The following is a 12,021-nucleotide window of genomic DNA, read 5'->3' on the forward strand; positions in this document are numbered from 1 at the left end:
TCGGAGTAATGTGTCTGTCACGCAGCGCTTGGATTGAATCGACGGTGGTCTCGCCTCACAGGAGGAGGGGCACGTGGTCAGTTCCTGGTTAGCAGCACTACACCCGTGCACTACACACTTCAGGATTTTGACATAGAGACTCAGTGTTCATGCAGTCCTTATATTTGAAGAGTTTAGTGGTGCTAGGCTAGTGCAAGGCTAGCGCATGTCTATGGTAGCTAGTAGCCTGCATTAAAAACAGTCTGACCCGAGCACAGTGCACCTGTCTCATAACGCCAAACTACTTATACAAATGTCTGTGTCGATAGAATAATTATACCCATTTTCCAGAGGGTGGTTGATTTCTGGAGATATATATATATATATATATATATATTTTTTTTTTTTTAAATCATGCAGTTTAGTGGTGCTAGGCTAGTGCATGTCTATGGTAACTAGTAGCCTGCATTAAAAACCTCTTCAAAATCATGGGGTTGTCCTCCAAACGTTGCCATATCTGAATTGTAGAAAGCTCCTTTGTGAATTCCATGTGTGGTAATGCCGGTAAACAAACTACTGTAGATCCGGTAACCTAGCAGATCACTCCGCCGCTGCATAGCTTACAACCAGGAAGCTGATGCTGCTCAAATATACGTTGTTTTAAATGCATAATGGTGATATTTAAAACATTATTCAGTCAACACAGACATTTATATGGGTAGTCTGGTGTTATAAGTGATTTGCCTCAGGTGCACTGTGCTTGGGTCAGACTGTTTTTAAGGCAGGCTACTAGTTACCATAGACATGCGCTAGCCTAGCACTAGCCTAAACTAATCTTCAAATATAAGGACTGCATTAATTAAAAAAAAAAAAAAAAATCACCAGAAATCAACAACACTCTGGATAGCTATGAAATAAGGCCCTGTGTCAAAAATCCTGAAATATCCCTTTAAATGCAGAAGAAAAATGTGAAAAACTTGATAACTTCAGCTCCCTTTCACAACTTGACTTTTGGCTTTGCTTTGACGCCACATGCATTTGTTTTGTAAAAAAAAATATTATGTAACTTTTATTAAAGCGAAGCTTGGAACATTCTCATTGGTTCAGGTGTCCTTGGCTGCAACTTTATTAAACAGCTGCGAATACAAAAACAAAAGATGAAACTCTCTCTCTGCTCTGCATAAAAGTTCTGAACACACTTTCACACTTTTGTGCCTGGGCTAGATCACATCTTCATTTAAAACCATTGCACTATACCCGTACTACATCGAGGACATTTTCCCTGGTTTAGAAAGTAGCGATGTGTCGGTTGTGTTTGGAAGTCTGAACTTGACAAGTATCCAGACACACTATCTTAGTTTGAAGGTGTTGGAAGTTGCCCCGTTGGTGTTTTGGCTGTGGTCCAGGAGGAAGCAGGAAAGATGTAAATGCATCATCTCAAATCTGCAGTCGGAGGAGGAACAACTGCAGAGACAGCCACACATGGATCCCAGCAACACACATCTGCAAACACAGACCTTGCCTTCTGGAAGAATCAAACTCACTTGAAGATAAATATATAAATTGCTGCAACATGTCTCTTTATAATAATAGTTCTATAATTGAGAGCCCAATCAGAAAAAATCAATACAGTACTTTTAATTCAAACAAATATGGTATAAATCATTTCACTGTAGCAAGATATAACACTGACACTGAACTGGTTGATGAAACAACGTCAATGTGAAATTAAATACATGATCAAAGTTTAAAATGAATACTTTAATGACAAATAGAACCTAAACTAGAATTCATGTTTACATTATGCAAATGAGTATCGATACTTTTAACCCAATATCAATACTTAAAAGTAGCCGTATGGCATCAATATATCGATACTATGGTGTCAATCCACCCATCCCTAAGTGGCAGCCCATACATTCAGCTTCCTGGGTTGGGGGGTTCTGCTGTGGCCACCTGAATTCAATCAGCCGAGACCCTTCGCTCGGTGCCAGACCCTTTAGTACGAGATTATCCCCGTCTTGTGTGATTTTCTGCCAGTGCCGTGATGGCAATTAGCGCTCCATAGGTGCAGGTAGGTGGTCTTTGACTGTTATATCAGCCTGGAGCTCAATACGGCCATTTTAAACAACATCGAACTTCTGAGTCACAAAAGAAGAATAAAAAGGCAGCCGAACATGTTTGCGATTACAATGATGCCAGTGGCTCGCCGATTTAGGTCAAGAGGCTCGTTGTTTACTTTGTGACAAATACTCGAGAGCTCGTACACACACACACACACACACACACACATATAAACAAAAGACAATGTTTAAAGGTTGTGATCTAATGCGCCTGCAGTACAAAGACTAAAACAACATAACTATGACAATGAATTAATGTGACAAACTTTCGCTACTTTATCTTACATTCTTGCATTTAAAGCTATGTAACTCATCTCATGCCCCTGCAGGTCATGAGCGTCACTGCCATGTTACATATTTATTACTCATTAAATTACCGTGAGAGTAAATACTACCCTGACAGAAAAGACAAAGGGACAAAGAGGTATTGTATATCGTGCCACAACTCAATTCCACAATGGAGATATTTTTTTCCGCTCAAATATGGCTGCAATTACTGCTAAAGTGGAGCTAGCCCGGAGTTAGCTTAGCCCGCAAGCCTGTTTGCTTCTTCTTCGTGATTCTATTGGTGTGTATTGGTGGCAACATTATCCTAGGAACTTCAGCGCAGCTCTTTGGTTTCGCTATGAGTTTGACAGTGTCAGATTTCGTAGAAAGTAGTGATAAGTACAGATGGCACAGGGAACGACAACAAATGGCTACAGTCGAGGAAACAAACTCTTTCACCCCCACCGTTACTTTAATAAATGCTGAATTATGGATATATCTTCCGCCAGATAAAGATACAGAGACATGGAGAGCAGTAAGGTGGTTTAACAGTCCATAAATGCCATAATACCAACGTTAGCTTCATGCTATACTCTAACGGCTAACTTCGAGTGCCATAATTTTAACTTTTAGAGGACTATCTGCTCTCTAAAACATTCACATTTTAACTTCACTATATGTGTGTGTGCAAAATATTTCCGACTGTGCCGATATGCTACGATACAGTCGATGCTACTTAACACCGACAGCCGGTGGTTTGTAAAATGCTACAAAGCCGCTAGCCTCAAACACTAAAGCTGTCGCATTGAACTCGTACATCCTGAGAGCTAATCGTCTGATCTCTGTCTTCATTTAGCCTTCTTGTTATTCTCGACAGGTCGCTAATTTGGCACGCATCGTTAGCCGCTAGCTGTTGTCACGCTAGCGCCAGGTGAGCCTCGCTCTCCCTTGAACCTTGAACCCGAAAACACGGCAGGATGCTGTGACACAGTGTTCCAGAGCCATTAACCTCTGTCGAAAAACATGGCCGCCGGCGTGGGAGGAGGCGTTCGAGGGGAGAAAGGGGGGGGGAGGGCTACTGCCGCCGCCGCCGCCGCTGCTGCTTCTCATTCGGGCCGGAGCTAGATTGAGCGTGATGAATGTTAATCGATGATACTGTATGCCTTCAAATGCGTAATGAGCTCGCCTCTCAAGTCGTGCAAATAGACTCTGGCTCCTGCCCCTTATTTGGTATTCGAGTGTGCACGGGTACGCGCCATTAAACTGCTCTTGAATAGGCGGCGAAGGAATCTCTGCACACAAGCGACTTTCTTTTTTTTCTTTTCTCTTTTTGTCATAAATTCACCCAAATCCCACCTTGAAATGTGGCCAGATGCGGAGCGTTGCCAGAGGGAAAATTATTTGGGGAGTTCTTTTGTGCCGCTGCGCCTATTCAGCATGCGGTGCTATTTTGCGAGTGAGTTTTATTTTATTCCTTTTTTTTTCTTCTCCCCCCTCCTAACACGGCCTGTCAAATAAAACAAGCAATCAAGGTTAACAGCCTCCTCTATAGTCGGGTTATATATTTATATATAGGCAGCGTCACACTCATTCTGTCACTTTTGTTTAGGATTCACAACACAAACAGTCTGGCTTTCTTCATCAAAAAACGCTGAATTATGAGCCTTCTCATTAAGACGCATTCCGGTGTTATTTTTTGCTTATTGTTAATTATGTCGCCCGTTTCCTTCTGATTATTCCGCTGATGACCTATTCAGAACTGTACTGTCAAACTGCAATTTCACATTCCCAAAGCCGGCGTACAATGCAAGTGGGACAAATACACTGATTGGCAGTTTGCGCGTTATTATTGTATCTCGTCCCATTTTCGAAATTCTAATATTTTCCTCCATTTGCCACCATTTTACGTTTATTTGTAATAAGTCACAAATTGGTTTGCGCTTGCTAAGATGTTGATTTCACTCTAATCTCTGACTGCTCATCAAAAAGTGTGTCAGACGGAGAACGCAATGTTAATCTGCTTCATTTATTCCCGTTGCATTGTCATTTAATTGAAAAATGAAGACGGCAAACCCATTTCTTTTAATCCACGGGCTGGACACATTTATAAGCAGTGTCGCACTCCATCTCTTTGATCTGACTTGGATGATGTCGAGATCAAAGTCTGAAAGTTTGGTCGATAAGTTCAAAGCTTTGCAAAAAAAAATAAAAAATCAGAGTATACTTTTTTTGGGCATTCAAATACAGCTCATTTTGTTGTAGGTATTGGAGGAGAATGCCATCCTTTCACTATTGTAGACAGATTCCGGGAGCTTTCACCTGTACGTGGGAGTTTAAGTGTCTCATCCAAGAGTTTTCATCAGCAACTAATGATTGGCAGCAGGTCAAACATACACCGTGGATGACGCTTCTTGAGCGAGAGGCGAAACGTCCAACTACAAAGCCGGCTGAAGAACCTCCTGCGTGACAGGAGAGCTCCCACAAACACCCTTTCACTGCGTGTAACGTGTAACCTAACCACAAAAACCCCTTACACCTTCCCCCACGCTCCGGCTTTCATCCGTCAGTGACAAAGAGCTGAAGTTTGTCATCCTCCAAACAATAATGCGAACGGACACGGTGATGCAACGGAAGGGCAATGTGTGGGATTTCGACTGGTTCCCAAGCAAAAGGCCGCGATCCCCTCTTGGGCTGATCATTTTCCACCACCAACTGACTGCAAACGTAATGAGACCTGACATGTTTGAACTGGGCAGAGCGTCAACCATAGCGGGGATCGGCACCATAATCAACACTGGGATGGTGATGATTTAGAGAAGGAGGGGGACTCTTTTCCCCCCTCATTTGTGGCATGTGTGAAGACGCAAGAGTCTACATCAGCAGACAGCTGACAGGCGTGTAGCATACATCCAATAGCATACACAATGCTCTTTGAACATTCCGAAGACATTTGGCAGAATAGGGCTTGATGCAGTCCCTCATTTACACTGCGGCGATGTGTGCATACATAATCGCAGTGCCGGAACGTTGTAGATATTCCAAGTCAGTAAAGCTTTGAATATTCTGACAATAACAATCATTACCACCTCAAAAACATTGCTAAAATAAAAAAACATAGTGTCTAAACTGGACTTGGAAAGATTAATTCATGCCTTTGTCTCCAGTCGGTTGGACTATTGTAACGGCCTGTTCACTGTTCAATTCAGTATATTCAAAACGCTGCTGCTCGAGTTCTGGCCAGAACCATGAATTGCGACCACATTAGTCCAGTGCTCCGGTCTCTACACTGGCTTCCTGTCACTCAGGGAATAGATTCTAAAATAGCTCTGCTGGTTTACAAGTCTCTTCATGGTCGGGCACCAAAATATGTAGCTGATGTGGCACAGCAGTATGAACCATCTCGGGCCCTGAGATCCTCAGGGAGGGGTCTCCTGGTGGTTCCTAAAGTCACCACTAAACACGAAGAGGCTGCTTTTCAGTTTCACGCAGCAAAACTGAACAGTCTCAATGAGGACGTGAGACAGGCCTCAACTCTTAATATGTTTAAGTCCAGACTGAAAACATGCCTATTTACTGCAGCCTATGACAATTGATGGTGATGAACTACTTTTAATATATAGTTTTAATATATCCACATTTGTAATTTTGTATATTTTCATGACTGTATTGATTGACTTGTTTTATTGTGTTTTAATTGGGTTTTTGGTGTTGCTGTGAGGCACATTGAGTTGCCTTGTGCATGAAATGTGCTGTATGAATAAATTTGCCTTGCCTTGCCTTAAACATGTTTCCTACTTATCAATGTTACAAGTTTAATGATAATCTGTTTGCCGTGGGGGAAGTAGTAGCACAATTGTCAAGAGTCAGTGGCAGAAGTTCACCTGGAAGTACCCGTGCTGCTGTGTGGGCTCGGATCATTTCGAACTTCACTGCAGCCTGGGGACCATGGCCTAAATCTTTGCATGGATTTGGGGACCAATCACAGAACGAGGACAGATGGCAAGATTATTCGACATACAGAAGCTCGTAGTTTGTTTATGGATCCAACATGACAGCAGCAGATGCGACGCCATCTTTCGATCAAGCTCTGGACAATCGTAAACCGCACCTCTGCTAAAAATAAATTGGTGGTCCCCAGTCTATACATAACTTGTGATATTTTGTCTGCCGATAGAGGTAGTAGGAGGAGGATTCCAGGATTCAGAAGGTTCTATTAGAATGAAAGCCAAACGGAAACTAGAAGGTGGTCAACGAAAGCATTGGATGAAGCAAATTGATTCAATTCATATGACAAAGGACGATTGGATCACGTTTCTTGAAGCACCGTGAGCATATCCCTCACTGATTTGTTTTGTTTAGCAGTGAGACCACTCTAACACCCTTTGGTCAAGACCTGCAGTACCTGAATTGTGCTCCTCGATGATCATTCTGGGTGATCAACGTGGGAGCTCTACAGCTTTAGAAAACTCTTGCACAACTGAGAGCCAACACAAACACAAACAAAAACAAGTAGTAATAGAAAACCAAATGAGCGAATCGACGAAGGGCTGTTGAACCAGCGGCAGCACACTGACTGACTCTGCAGGCCCACGCTGTTTCTGTTATTCACCCTTCAGATCGGGTCTCAATTCAGCATCGTTCTGAATTGAAAGTCGTCACGGCCCGTAATGCCCAACCCTCCTTGCCGACAGCAGGTAGCACCCTCCATGTGCACCCCCCGGCGGTTCAGCGAATCCACAGATGAAGAGAGTCTTTAGCGACGGAGATGGAAACATTTCAGTCCTGACACAGGGGAGGGAAGCGAAGCCATCTTGGATCGCACTCAGAAGTGACGGACAAGCCCAAGGGAAGCCTAACCTTGGCCAACAGAATAAACTGTATTTTTGCAACATAGCGCTGGGCTGCCCAGAGAATTCATGTGGGGAGTTTCGAGGTCCCATAGCATTAAATGGTACACAGTCGACTGGCACCCGGCCATTGAGCGCAAGTTGATGCCTGGAGGTACATTCACAACAAACACAAAGCTTGAAAAACAGTGAATCGCAAATTACCAAATGAAAGTGCTGCAACGAACCAAAAAGGCATTTCCATTTTCTATACGTAGCTTTGACAGATAAAACCACGGCATACTGAACAGAAGTCCATGAGATCTGGAAGATTACCGAGTTGTCATGAATGGTTTTCTCGTCATGATGGTGAAATTTGCATTTAAATCAAGAGGGCAAAGAGTGAACTTCAGTCGTATCCATGGATTGACAAACAACTCCCGTCCCACTGACATTTAGGTGTTGGATGACAGTTTATTATATTCACTTTTCAAATGTGTCGGCAGTTCTGTCATGTAAATTAATAGTACGCCAATATGGTGGTTGTTGTCAGGAAATCCTTTTGTTGTGACAGTTTTATTTCCACAAATTTTTAATTGAAATGTTCTTTTTTTAAATGTATATATCTTATGGGAAACATATGGTCTGCTTTTAGTGCATGGAAATCAACAAATGCTATTCACAGCACCATAGAGACAGGCATACATTTCACATGAATATTAATCATGCAAATCAACCAACATTTGCTATAGCGAATCAGAACAATGGAAACGTACATTCCAGCTTAACAACTAGTCCATGCTGTCAACGTTGCCCACATTTCCTTCAAATCACTTGGTTATGATTATGATAATGCATGCTTGAAATGTGTTGCTTTTTGCGTAAACAAGTCTTGTCCTTGAGATGCTGATAGACGTGTCCATTTGGCTAACTCTTTCACGCCTCGCTGACACCCCCTCGAGTTGAGATGCGGTTCAGCTAGGTTTCTTTTCTAAAATACCAAGGGGTCACTTTCTAGATCACCACTGATTTTAACTGATGGATTCTTCTTCTTTTTTTTTTCTTCCAGGGCAAGAAATCGCTCAGGGGTGATGGCAATGGACGTGTGATTTTATTCACTTTTAATTGTCTGTGCGCCGCTCGACCGAACCCGAAAGAGTTTGGAGATTAAAAGAGTCTCTTAAAGAATCTCTTTCAAAGCGCTCTCGCATCTCACCCATGAGTAATTTAGTTAGGTCTATTCTCTGTGTACTGCCGCTTCAGTCTGCCCTTTGTTGTGTCTTTGGAAGGGAGAAAAGAATCACATGTAACACTTTGGCTTTTGAGACAGCGAGCTGGAGGCGAAGAGGAGCGACTGCTGACAACTGACATCAAACAGTAATGAGTAATATGTGCTCTTATGATGTCAGAAGTCCTACCCAGTGCCCCCTCTCCTTTCATACATGTCAGACAAGAAGCTTTGGTTGGTTAAATATTATCTCTATTTACATAGGAGTGTTTTATTGTGCAATACAAATATTAAGCCACGATTTAATGGCTTATTGCACTTGCAAGCCTGAGGTAACAAGTTTCTGACAGTTCCCTTTTCCTTCATACTTGGTGGTTAGTAGCCACAGTTGCACTGGGGTAGACTGACTGCAACATGGCAGCCAATATACAGTATGTTGGCCCAACAACAAAAAACACCAGATTTATGCAGGGAAACAGACAACTTTGTCCCTCACGAGCTTCCTTGGATCAACTGTTCTTCTCGGTTGGGCTTTTATATCCCTGCAATGAGGGATTAGACTTGCCATTGATATTACCTTCCTGTACATCAATTATTGCACCTATTCATTCCTAAGTATTAAAAAATATATTCAACATCTCTGCAAAACTTTCCATATTGGTATCAACCACAAAATTCAATTTTCATCCTTTGAAATGAGATGGCTCATACTCGCTCTCACAACAACAAAATGGATTTTGTTTAAGGGGTATTATGAACTTTTTATTTTTCCTATCACTCTTGTTTTGTAGGTTTTCTGGTAAGCAGTGAAAACCTTCCAAACAATTGATCCTGGAGCGTCCTTGATACCACTGTGATGGAAAGTAAAGGCGCAATGCAGTCCACTCATACGGCCACTGGGTCACTACAAGGTCAAATACGCACAAACAACTTTTTTTCCACATATCCATTATCCACAGTTGACAATCTAGTGTATACAGGTCAGAAATTCCAAGCGGGAGGTGTTCATGTGTTGGCTTGTTGGGGTAAACTCGAGGACACCAAAGTCAACATTGAAAAGTCCACTCAATCTGGCATTTGAACTCGAGACGGACCTTCTTGCCGTGAAGTCTGTCTGTGAGTGTTGTACTTAGGTGACCCTTTCATGACTCTGCCTGCTGTCCACACAAACGCCTCCGGACATGTGTCTGAAGAGAGAGCGTTGAACAACTGCACGTCTCTTTCGATAAAGGAACAAAGCCGGAGCCGTACGCACAGAGACATGACCATATGTTAGCAAAACTCCAAATACGCATTATCGCCTGAAGCTTCGTGATGTGTCTAAATGCCATCTCGATGAAGTAATCTGAGTTAATCCCACTACAGACATCACATTCACGCAAAACAATGGATTCTTTGCTCCTTGCTGTAAAGGGAATTTGACAAAACATCTCCTATGTGGGTAAAATTGCTGAAGATGTTCCCTGATGGAGAATATACACTGGGGTGTGAAAGTTAAGGCACCTCAGATCAAAATTTCCATTAATGCGAGCAAAGAAGCAAGAGAAAGACGGTTTGATCTCTAAAAGTCATGACGTTACAGATGAGACATTCCCATTACGTAAAAAAAAGAAAATCTGGTTTGATTTAATCAGAATAACAAAAGAAAAGAAGGCCAGAGCAAAGGCTTAGGCATCCTGCAAAGTTAATACCTTGTAGCCCCCTCAATGTGGCAAGTGTCACAGCTTTAAACACTTTTCTCGGAAGCCAAGAGTTTTTCAATTCTCGTTGTTGCCCATTTTTCCTGACAAGTCTAGAACTAAGGGATTTCTGGGCTATCTTGAATGTACAGCTCTATGAAGGTCTATCCACAGATTTTCAATTATGTTTATGTGAGTTGAGGTCAACCATCGTGCACTCAGAGGTGTTTTTTTAATTTTTAATTACCCATTTGTAGAAGCCATGTGCTTTTTAACCTCAGCTTTTTCGTGGTTTTCCTTCAGAATCTACCCATGAAATGTCCCTTGTGCCACTGGCTGCCATACAACCTCAAAGGATGGTCAACCCACCCCTACGCTTAACAGTTGGACAGCGGGGCCTTTCATGAAATTAAGTCCAACCAAATGGAACTTTGCTCTTTCCGACCAAAAGGTTTTATTCTAAGCTCTGTTTTTAGTCTCCAAAAGGCATCAGATTTGTCGAGACTTTTGCATGTCACTGAAGAACTGTAGAGGAAGGGGCACAGAATGACACGTTTATGCCTTTTTTTTAAATATATGATTCCTATTACAAGATATTAATTGATTGGATATGTATTGGTTAACACTTGTATTACGCTTTACAAGCCTGTGTTACCAAGTTTCTCAAAGCACCACACTGTAGTCATTATTCATTCACATCATACTCAGTGGTTGTAAGCCACTATTGTAGCCATAATCGCCCCTGGGGTAGGATGACGAAAGCGGGGTTTCCAATCTACACAGTCGGCCCTTCCACCATCAATCACTCACTCACTCACACAGGCAAGGGCACTGGCCTATTGTACATGTTTTTAGTGGTCGGGTTAACCATGCAGGCACAGGAAGAACATGCAAACTCCACAGAGAAAGGCCCCGAGATCGAACCCGGGACATTCCAGCTGTTATGCATGAGCCGGGCCCTCTTCAAGCGTGTTTTATTTCCTGATGTATTGGGAAACAAAAGGACATCCATCCTTGTAGCAGCAGACAAACAGAATCCATATGATGTCTTGAGTGCGACTTTAAGATCCTCTCTCTGCACAGAATGAATGATCGAGACGAACACGGCTGAAAGAGAATATATACATAACAAAGCAGGGCATGAGGTATTACATTCCTCAGCACCGATCACAAGCCCCCCCACGTGTCGCCGTTTTTTTTTTTTTCTTCATTTTTTTCCCTCACCCGGTGGGAGTCAAAGGAAAATGTCAACCAAATGCCTCCTATTTCGAAACATCTGGTCCCTCCCGCTAGATTTGGGGGCCATTTATTTATGTCAGGTAATTGTTTGGTAATCTCGCACTCGCCGCCGGCACTGCTTTTGATGTCCCTCAAAATGAAAGGCGGCGCCAATCCCGATGGCGCCTTACAGTTAGGGTCCCCTTTGAACAGGCACTATGGCAATGTCGGCTGCCACGTCTCCCTCGGACACGTTCAAAGGGAGACACGCGGACTCCTCACGTGTGCTGGGCATCTGCTATTAAAGGCATGGAGGGCGCTGCTTTTAGAGATGCACACTTCAATCGGCGTTGTGATAATATGTCAGCGGGTGAGGGCCACGGGGGCACAAAGAGGGAAAGGCTGCGGTGTCGCTATGGCTGAACACAAACATGTCAAAACATCTTTCAGAGGGGAGAGGGAAAAAAAAGTAAAGAAAGTCTGGATTTGTTGAAAGAAGGGCTTTGAAAAGGAGGCAACCGTCATAAAAGAGTCAATTCTGTGCAGAGTCTGCCGTCAATAATAAAAGGTCCCCTCTTGTGAAATGATGTGAATATTGATTCGATGAAGGTTTTGCACCAGATGCCCTCCCTTGTGGGGGCTCTGGAACAAAAATGGTGTTCAGGACTTGACATGGCCTTTGTCTCACAGCGCACTATACA

The sequence above is a fragment of the Gobius niger genome (genome assembly GCF_951799975.1).
Source record: "Gobius niger genome assembly, chromosome: 23".
NCBI classification, from domain to species: domain Eukaryota; kingdom Metazoa; phylum Chordata; class Actinopteri; order Gobiiformes; family Gobiidae; genus Gobius; species Gobius niger.